Source organism: Aethalodelphis obliquidens, unplaced genomic scaffold (genome assembly GCF_003676395.1).
Source record: "Aethalodelphis obliquidens isolate GAN/ISIS:26980383/991018 unplaced genomic scaffold, ASM367639v1 scaffold22, whole genome shotgun sequence".
NCBI lineage: Eukaryota > Metazoa > Chordata > Mammalia > Artiodactyla > Delphinidae > Aethalodelphis > Aethalodelphis obliquidens.
The window spans coordinates 14853986-14865325 of record NW_020837966.1 but is presented as its reverse complement, the minus strand read 5'-3'; positions in this window follow the sequence as shown (position 1 = coordinate 14865325).

The window sequence follows — 11340 nt, the reverse complement described above, 5'->3', positions numbered from 1 at the left end:
TAGCAATTACCTTTCAGTTTCTTAGTTTCTTCAACAGTAAAAACGGAGGCAGTGACAGATGACAGCAGGACCAGAAGCAGGATCTAAAAAGATAGCATATACAAACGCGTCTCGAAAATGTCATGCAAGAATAAGATAGCAGCCGGTGGCTCATAAATGTTAAAATATTTTTCACGTAGGAAGCTATTGTCATATACAAGTATGATCAGGAGGATCCACAGCCTTAAAATATAGAGTATAACGTGCTGAACAGCAATCAAACTTGTGCAGCTCAGCGCCCAGGAAAGCGTGGATAGTATTTTATTTTTGGAGGAGTGAAATGTAGGTTTAAGAGAAAAACAGAATCATCTCTTAGAAACCTTCATGGAAGACATACAGATACAGATGCACATATTTTGCTATATATCACATTTACGTATGACTATAAAAGTATATATCCACGTGCCAAAATTGCCTCCTGTCTCTGCTGCTCCAGCTATCGTTCTCTTGTTATTTTATCAACTGTGGACTACAATTGCTCCAGGATTAAACCCTCAGGCACGTACTGTACAACCTGGGGTTGAAATTAGAGAAAGTGCCCATTCACTGGGGGCTGGGCCTAGCGCTGGGTACCATCTCCTAGCGTCCCCGGTTGCTGCCCAGACATGCTGTACAAACACTGTGTGAGAGGAACTAGGTCCTCCACACCTTCACACATGCAGGCTCTGATTAGCTCATCAACTCTTCTGCCTGTGACTCGTGCCAACACCACAACCATCAAATTCTTTAGAAAACACAGGATATTCAAGTACTTATCACAAACCAGATGTTTTGGGTCAGGGGTGGGAACCAGATTTGGCTCTCAACTGAGTTTCATCTGGCCTGGGGGGGCAAAGTAGCAAGAAGTTGCAAAAATGGTTAACATTTGTATCCCCTGGCAGAGATGTGAGAGGCCACAAAAAGTGTGTCTGTTTCTTCTGGGTCAGTAGTTTTCTCCGTGGTTTTTCACTCCACTCCTATTTCTAGGAGTTTGTCTTGTGCCGATCCAGAGCTCAGCCTGCAGGTGTGTGTGTGTCCATGTCCTGCAGTTTTCATTACTTTGAGCGGGAACAGGAGTACTGCAGAACTCTCACCTGGGAACAGTCTAGAAATGGGATAGAGTACGATTTAAATGGGTATGGCTCATTTCCTGTTTTTATTGAAAAGGCATGGAGTGCTCTGATTTTTTTAACTCCGTGTGTCCAGCGCCTCTGTTTCCGAGTCTTGCCACCTCCAGGCTTCCTGGGCTGAGCGCTTGCACCCTCACCCACCCTTGAACCTGCACCTTGATTCACAGCAGTCCGATCTCTGTCCCTAACACTCTGCTGATACTGCTGCATCCTTTCCAGTCTTTAAACTGCCAGGGCCAGGAGCCTCTATTTAGTCTTCCTTTTCCTTATTTTCTTCGGATCACATTCTTGAAATTCTCTCCTGCAGTACTCCTCCTTCCTGAGTCCCTTTCTCCTCTGATAACTTCTCGGTTGCCTTTCTTGTGCCCTTTCAGCTGAATTTCTCAGATTTTTGTTCTCAGCGAATTTTTCTTCTCCTTTTACAGTTTGTTTGAGCCAGTGCACCCATTCACTCAAATTTAACTAAAACCAGCTCTACAGATGTCAGGCTCCTAAGTTCCATTGCTAACCTTGACCTAAGCTTTCAACCAGTTGTCAGCATCTGTGGATTTCTTGTCATCTCAGAGGCTCAGTGGTTACAAGGAAATGCCCCCCTGTGTTGTGTAGGTTCCTCTTGGCAAGTGACCTTTAAAAGGTGCCTTTGGCCACCGACTCATGGAGAGGCCTCAGACATCCTAATTAAGTGTTGGTATACAGTGCTTTGACCTTATTTTGTTATCCTTAAAGGAGCTTTAGAATCACGTATTTCAAGAACTGAACTATGTAACCTGAACTCTGCAGATCCCTATCTATAAATGAGAACAAAGGACAGGATAAACTCTCAGGACAGACTCTTTTCTTTTCTTAAAAACAGACAAACAAACAAACAAAAAACCCTAATTTTTATTTTGCATACAGAAGTTACAAGCCTTGTATAAATTGCTTTAAGTACTGTTTGTTTAATTTCAATCCTTTACAAATGCACAGTGCAGAAGTGAAAGTGAGAACTGTGTGACTATAAAACTGTGAAAATTGTTTTCATGCGTAGATTGTGGGCACAATCTCATTAATAAGAGTCCAAATGGCTACCCTTCTTTTTAGCATGTACCTTATATTAGCTATTAAGGAAATACTGTTCTACTAAGGGTGTGTTTTAAGTATATCTAAAAGACAGCAGTATAGCTGTGAATAATACTAACAACAGTGACCATTTATACAGTGTTTATTATGCGCCAGGCACTGTGATAAGAATTTTTCATGCTTATTTGATCCTCACAAAAACCCTGTAAGGTGTATTACATTATTAGCCCTACTGTATATATGAGAAAATTAAAGTTCTGAGAGTTTAAGTAATCTGCCCAAAGTCACTCAAAACACTGTAATTCCTGTTCATAAGACCAATATAAAATACTTAGAAAATATATTACACATTTTCTGTTTGTTAATATTTATATCTAGTTCTTGTTTTTCCACCAAAACTTATAGTTGTGCATATATTTGCAGAAGGGGAAAGAAAGGAAGAAAAGGATCTATTAAATCTCATTTATTTCTAACAAACTAATCAGTGGAAAATGTTCCGTATGTACATGATAAGGATAATTTTAAATTATTACATTGTAATGTTCAATTTAGCTTTAATAGTATAATTAAAATATATCTCAATATGATTGAAAATTTTAATTAAATGATATTATATAATTTTGATTTGGCTCTGGAAAGCTGGGCTATTAGGTACTCAAGAGTCAACAATCACTGAACTATGTATTAAATAATTCTGTGACCATATAAATTACAAACAATAGATACCTAGGGCTTCCCTGGTGGTGCAGTGGTTGAGAGTCCGCCTGCCAATGCAGGGGACACGGGTTCGTGCCCTGGTCTGGGAGGATCCCACATGCCGCGAAGCAGCTAGGCTCCTGAGCCATGGCCGCTGAGCCTGCACGTCCAGAGCCTGTGCTGTGCAACGGGAGAGGCCACAACAGTGAGAGGCCCGTGTACCGCAAAAAAAATAAAGATACCTAAATAAGATTAAGTATATGAACATGTTTACTAAGTAAGACTAACTTTTTAGCTTATTTTTTATTATGAAATATATCATACATATAAAAGAGGGCATATGATATTTATGTATGAGGTAAAGAATAACTCCTTCGCTTAGTAAAAAAATAGAAGCTTATTACAGGGACCTCCAGATTCAGCACTGAAATGTAAAGAGTTCAGAAGTTGTTCCTCCCAATGTTAGAATAAGAAAAACTATTCAACTGAGAATTAATGACTTTTATTGGACCCATCAAATTAGGTTGCAGGGCAGTCACCCTGAAATCTAGAGTACAAGTGAATTCAGACAATTATAGTCAAGATCTGCTTACCTACACCAGAAGTCCCAAGAGCCAGAAACTAATAACAACACTTATATGGTAATTTTGATGAACTGCTGGAAGCTGAGTGTGGAGTAGCAGGAGAGTGAGAAACTCCTGTGCCCCTGCACTTTTGTGGGCTTTACCTACAGGAACCAGGTTCTCATGGTGAAGAGCTGAGAAAGATTCCCTAGAGGCTCTGGCATGAGGGGGGGGGTAATAATTGTGAAATACGCCCAGAGCCTTTTCCATAACAAAGGCCTCTTCTCCAGGGAAAAATACTTTGACAGAGCTTAATTAAAAGCTGGAAGAAGAGCTAGCCTTCCCGTCTCATCTAAGAGGAAAAGGAATGAACACAGTCAACTGGGGTCAGAGCTTCAAGGAAATAGATTAGGAACACTGCACCAGGGAAGGGAGGATGGGGCAAGGGAAAATAAAAAGCTGTACCGCCGGAGAAGGTCACAGCCCAAGATACAGACCCACTAAAATACTGAGATTTAATCATAAAACTTTACAATGTTCTCCCTCACCCATACCACCACACCAGCAGGGCTGCAGATAATAAGAGTGGTTTATAGCTGAAAGAGCTACAAGACACAAACTCTTTCTGAGAAGTACTTAGACAAGCCACCCCGCAAAAAGAGGGGAGACAAAACATGGGAGCTATAGGAATTTGATGCCTCTGGTACCAATAGCTAGAGCAGTCATTAAATACAGCCCAAACTCCTGGCCATATTAACATAAATCCTCACATTAAAGGTCTGTTGACCTCAGTTCCTATTACCTGATGTATCATGTCTGGCTTTCAACAATAATTATGACATGCTAAAATAAGGCAAGAAAAACACAATCTGAAGAGAAAAATCAAGCATCAGAACAAGACTCAGACATGTCAAAGATTTTGGAATTGTCCATGAGGGAATTTAAAATAACTCTGATTAACATGTAAGGGTCCTAATGTAAAGGGCAGACAACAGGCAAGAACAGATGGGTAATGTAAGCAGAGAGATGGAAATGCTAAGAAAGAATCAAAAGTAAATATTAGAAGTCAAAAACACTATAAAAGAAATGGAAAATGCCATTGATGGACTCGTCAGTAGACTGGATATGGCTGATAAAGCAATCAGTGAGCTTGAAGGTATGGCAGTAGAAACTTTGTAAACTGACATGAAGAGAGAAAAAAGACTGAAAGCAATGGAATGGAACAGAATACCCAAGAACTGTGGGACAATTACAAAAGGTGTAACATGCACATAATTGGAATACCAGAAGGAGAAGAAAGAGAGAAAGGAGTAGAAGAAATATTTAACAATGACTGAGAATTTCTCTAAATTAATGAGAAACACCAACTTACAGAGCTAGGAAGCTCAGAGAACACCAAGCAAGATAAATAACAAAAACCATCACATAAAGATATCATATACAAACTGAAGAAAACCAAAGAGAAAGAGAAAATCTTTCTTTTAGATGAGATGAAAAAAAACACCCTACTTATAAAGGAACAAAAATAAGAATTACATTATACTTCTCTTTGGAAGCTATGCAAACAGGAAGAGAGTGGAATGAAATATTTAAAAGGTTGAAACAAACAAACAAAAAAACAGTAACCTAGAATTCTAGGTCCAGTAAAATTATCCTTAAAAATGAAGGAGAAATTTTTTCAGACAAACAAAATCTGAAGGAATTCATCACCTACAGGTCTGCCCTGCAAGCCATGTTAGAAGTTCTTCAGAAACTGGTAAAACGATATAGGTCAGAAATTCAGATCTATGTAAAGAGATGAACAATGTCAGAGAAGGAATAAATGAAGGTAAAATAAAATATGTTACTTTTCTTATATTAATTGATCTAAAAGAATAACTGTTTGAAGTCAAAATAGTACCAATGTATTGAGTGGTTATAGCATAAGGTTCAGTGAAATGAATGGCATTGTTACAAGGACTGGAAGGGAAGAATCGGGAACTTTGTTGTAAGGTACCTGAACTCTACATGAAGCAGTACAGTGTTATTTAAAGGTAAACTTAGCTTTAAAATGTATATTGTAAATCTAGGCAACAACTGGAAAAAATGTTAAAGATGTATAATTGATGTGCTAAAAGAGTAGATAAAATAGAATCTGTAAATTACTCAAAACCAGAGAAGGCAGGAAAATAGATGAAAAACGGAAGCAAAGAATAAGGATAACAAAGAGAAAAAAAACAGTAACAAATATGGTGGATATTAATCCAACTATATCGATAGTCACATTAAATGTGAATGGTCTAAATATACCAATGAATAGACAGAGGTTCTCACAATGGATATCAAAACAAGTCCCAAGTATAAGTCATCTACAATAAATCCATTTGGGTTTAAAGATTCAGATAGTTAAAAGAAAAGGGATGGAGAAAGATATATCACGGTAACACTAGTTAAAAGAAAACTGGAGTGGCTGAATTAATTTCAGACAAGAAGTCTCTAGAACAAGGAAGATTATCAGGGATTACATAATTATGAAAGGGTTACTTCTCCAAGAAGACATGATAAAGATACTTTGTACTAAACAAAGTGAAAATGCAGCAACATATCAAAATACATGAAATGTTACAAAAGTAGTGTTTAGAGGGAAATTAACAGGGTTAAGTGCATGTATTAGAAAAAGAAGAAGGATTTAAAATTAGTAACATAAGCTTCCACCTTAAGTAATTAGAGAAAGAGCAATTAAAGCTTAAAGCAAACAGAAGAAAATAATATATATTAGAACAGAAATCAGTGAAATTAAAACCAGAGAACAATAGAGAAAACTGGTCAACCAGAATCTGGTTCTTTGACAAGACCAATAAAACTGATAAGTCTCTAGATGGGTAAATCAAGAAAAAAAGGAGGGCTTCCCTGGTGGTGTAGTGGTTGAGAGTCCGCCTGCCGATGCAGGGGACACGGGTTCGTGCCCTGGTCCGGGAGATCCCACATGCCGCGGAGCGGCTGGGCCCGTGAGCCATGGCCGCTGAGCCTGCGCGTCCGGAGCCTGTGCCCCGCAACGGGAGAGGCCACAACAGTGAGAGGCCCGCGTACCACAAAAAAAAAAAAAGAAAAAGAAAAAAAGGAGAAGACACAAATTACATCAGAAATGAAAGAGGGTCAATCACTACTGATTCCATGGACATTAGAAGAATAATAAAGGAATACTCTGAACAACTGTATGCCCACAAATTTGATAATGTAGACGAAATGGACCAATTTCTTGAAAGACATAAACAAAATTCACTCAAGGAGATATATATAACCTGAGTAACCTAATATCTATTTAAGAAGCTGAATTAATTTAAAAAAAAAACTCTCAAATGGTAAAGCATCAGGTTCATATCGTTTCAACTGTAAATTCTACTACACATTTAAGGGAGGAATTATACCAATTTTCCACTATCTGTTCCAGAAAATAGAATCAGAGGGAAAATTTCTTCTTTTTGCGATTCCAGCGTTACCCTAACACCAAACTCAGATAAATACATTATGAGAAAGGAAAACAATTGACCAATATTTCTTACTAACATAGACATAAGAATCCTGAACAAAATATTAGGAACTCAAATCCAACAATGTATAAAAAGAATTATATGTCATGACCAAGTGGGTTTTATTCTAGTTATGTAAGCCTGGTTTAACATTTAGAAATCAGTCAGTGTAATCCACCATATCACAGGCTGAAGAAGAAAAAGTATAGCATCACATAAATTATTTAAAATGTATTGAAAAAAAAAAAAAGAAAAGCAGGGGAATTCCCTGGCCGTCCAGTGGTTAGGACTTGGTGCTTTCACTGCAGTGGCCTGGGTTCAATCCCTGGTCGGGGAAGTAAGATCCCACAAGCTGTGTGGCGTGGCCAAAAATAAATAAATAATAAAATGTAAAATAAGATAAAATGTATGAAACAAGCTCACTGAAGTGGGTGGGAGGGAAAGGCGCTGACCTAAATAACTCTAGAAATGAGTGGAATCTGTAAGAGTAAAGGCCAAAGCACTGTAAATAAGCACTGTGCTCTCATTAATAAAGTTGTATGGGAGTGTGGGTTAACGATTCTGACACCACTGTATGCATACACTAGAATTGAACAATTTAGTAAATGGATGGCAGATGCTTGGAGCTAGGCTTCTCACTGTCAGAGTGGGAGAGAAGGCTAGGAGTTCCCATGTAGCAATAGATTAGAGTAGTTGACATCAGTATGAACTAAAATTTAGCCTCATATTGATGTAGTTACATACAGGAATTTTTTAGATACGTGCATATAAAGCAGAGGACACACACTTCCTTTTTCAGTCAGGTGAGAGGGTCTAGATACAAAGACCTCCCAGTAACAATGAGCGCACCAAGTGCCCAGATCTCCAGTGAAAAGAACTAGAGATCCTTGGAGAAATGGCTGATCCCAGGCCTGGGGAAGGAAACATATGAATTAAGCCTGGAGCATCTTATAGGGTGGGAAAATAGGAACAGCTCATAAAATATTAAAAAAAAAAAAAAATGAGAACACTCACACTAATGGGAGTATGTCCAAGGGGCACAGGAGCCAACTGAAAGAGCTCCCGGTGGCCAAAGCTGGAACGATTTGAGCCACAAAGTATAGTAGTAGTAGATCACAACCCAAAGTATAAAAAGAAATATAAAAATAGCCCAAAGTATAAAGTGATTCCACACTGATATAAATAAATGATTGAATCAATACATAAGGGAGAAGAGAAAAATCTTTGCATTAGCATCCCAAATAACTTATGTAGGTAACTCTGCCTTCAAGGAGGTGGTGCATAATTCTGCACTCCTTCAGTGGGAGCTGCACACAGCGACTTCCTTTCAAAGGAAAGAGGGGGAAATAACTTTACAGAGAAGTAACCTAACAAACACTGTCTCAGCCAGTTGATCGAGGCTAACATCAACGGAGACAAGTCATATTGAGAGTATATACCCTTGACATGATGATGTGGATGGTACTTTAGCTCTGTGGTCTTCCTTCCTCAAACACATAACCCCAGTCTAATCATGAGAAAAACATCAGACAAATCCCAGTTGAGGGATATTCTAAAAATCGTCTGACAATTACCCCTCAAAACTGTCAAAATCATCCAAAACAAGAAAGCTTGAGAAACTGTCACAGCCAAAAGGAGCCTAAGGAGACGTGACAACTAGTTGTTATGTATCCTGCATAAGATCCTGGGGCATAAATAGGACATTATGTAAAACCTAAGGATTTCTTAGTAAGTATAGAATTTAGTTAATACTAATGAATCTATATTGGCTTGTTAATAATAAGGGAAACTAGGTGTGGGATATATGAGAACTCTCTGTTCTATCTTCTCAATTTTTCTGGAAACAAATTATTTTGAAATAAAAAGTTTATTTAAAAAAATTATATGCGAGACACTTTTCCAGGTACGGGCAAACATTGGATGGCAAATAGGCCTGGGCTCTGCCTTCATAGAGCTTTCTGTTTAGTGGGGAGACACCAAAAGTTGTGGGGAAAAAAACCACTTTGGGTAGTAAGATCTAGCATGACAGGGGCATTTACTTTAGCTAGGATTGTTTAAACAAAAGTTTAAATACTGCAATAGGATTTAGTTAGGAAGATCTCTTTGAGACCTGAAAGATAAGAAGGAAGTGGTCATGCAAAGAGCAGAGGTGAAGGAGAGGCCATGTTTCCAGGTATAGGAAACAGCATGAGCAAATCTCATCATATAGGAGCCTTGAGGAATTGGAAAAATGGCCAGTGTCTTAGGTTGAGTTTTTGCAGAAACCAGTTATGAGCAAGGATTTGAGTGCAAGAACAAGGATTTGCATGCAAGCAGTTCATTAGGGGGAGGGAAGGTGGTCCCAAGAAGCATTGGTTGGAGAGTAGGAAAGTGAATTAGGGAAGATGTGGTTATCAAGCAGATATAATGGGCAACTAGGGCTCATCCACTTAGGGGAACTCTAGGAGACAGTGTAGAATATGCCTTGCTTTTCCCACCTGTGGGAAGAAGTTGGGGTCTTTATCAACCAGCTCCCATCAGGAACTGGCTGTAAGCTGCTCCTCAGGGGTAACTACCTGTAACTGGAATACCTGTATGGCAACTGGAAGCCATAAAGGTCAATACACATGGAAACAAGGACTGCCAAGTGTGTATGGGAGGAACACCCACAAGGTCTTTAGATATAGCCAGTGTATCTGAAGAATAGGTAGCAACAGGGAAAGTGGCACTGGATAAGGTTGGAGAGGTAAGCAAGGGGCCATTTATGTAGCACCAGAGGATAAGCAATTGCTGCATTCTACCCCTGGCAATAACACAATACCATTTGTTGTAAGATCACTCTGGCTATTGTACTGGGAATGGATTACTGAGAATGTGGACACAAGTTGAAATAGGCAGAACAGTTATGCTGCTGCTATAGCAGTCCAGGCAGTAGAAGCTTGGCTTCCGCATAGGTGGGGTAGTGGAAAAGGAGAGAAGTGGACAGATATAAATTGCATTTTGCAGGTGGAGATTTCGGGGGATGATGGAAAAGGAGGATTTAAAGATTTTAAGTTTGAGATGTCACCATCAACTCAACAGGAGCTATCTAGTAGGCAGTCGGATGGGAGCCTGGAGCCAAGAGTAGAGAGATGGTTTGAAAATATAAATTTGAAAGTCATCAGTATGCAAATGACATTCAATGCCAAAGAAATAGGTGAGGTCAAATGAGAAGAGATGACAGAAGAGGACCCAGGGAGAGAAGGAGCCAGTAAAGGCAGGTTAGTAAGGAGAGGCCAGTAACAAGAGAATTTTCGGAGCATGCTATCCCAGGAGCCCAGTGAGGAAAGGGCTTCAGAAAAGATATAGTGGTCAACTGTGCCAAACATGTCTGTGATGTCAACGAAGATAAGGACAGAAATGTGAAGAATGAATTTAGAGCTTAGTGTTGTTGGAGACCTTGACAACAGCAGTTTTGGTTATGAGGAGAATGTAGTGACTGGAGTGGTTGAAGAGTGAATGAAAGCTGGGAAATAGAAACAGCTTGTAGAAACAACCGATTACAAAAGTTTGGTTTTCATGGAGGCCAAGAGAAGGGGCACTAAGTGGAGGGAGGTGCTGGACCAAAGGACAATTTGTTATTGTTTGGTTTGGTTTTGCTCTGTTTTGCTGAGTGGGAGAAAATTACATTTTTTGTTTTATTAGAATGATCTAAGAGGGAATGTTGGATGACTCGGGAGAGGGAATGGTAAAGGACCTGGAGCACAAAGCAACCCAGGTAGAAACAGCACACTTCTTCCACATATTTTAAGAGGAAGAGCAGAGAAGATTCAGGTAGATGGTGGGAGGAAAAGGGAGCACCTGTGCAATGGCTGCTATCTTCTTGATACATCATGAAGAAAAGTAGAGAACTAAGAACCAAGAGGGATAAAAGATATATGTGGTAGTTTGAGAAAAGGTAAAAACTGCTCCATTATGTTGAGAACCCATGGGAGGTACATCGTGTCAAAGAGAGTCAGCTTGACCATGGAATTTCTCCAGCAGTATTCCTCCACTCAGGGCCAGACACAGAGGTGGCTCATAGCTGGGATTTTCAGGGTTGGGGTGTTTTCAGGCAAGTGTGGCAGTAGTAAAGATAGGGAACTGAAGAAATGTAAAATGACATTATTTTGAATGGATCACGGAATTTAAGATGGGTAATTTCAGAAAAGTCCCCAGTAGGGGCTGATGGATAGTGGAAAAAGTCATGGGGTCAGTGGATTGGCATCTCAATGAAATCCAAAAAACCTAACTGCAGGATTCCTGAGCAAGTGAGTTTAAATAATAGAGGTGGTAGCTAGTAGGAAGCTTATTACATATTTTCTATCATTTTAGTGATTTAAAATACATGATTGAAAAGTAGAATAT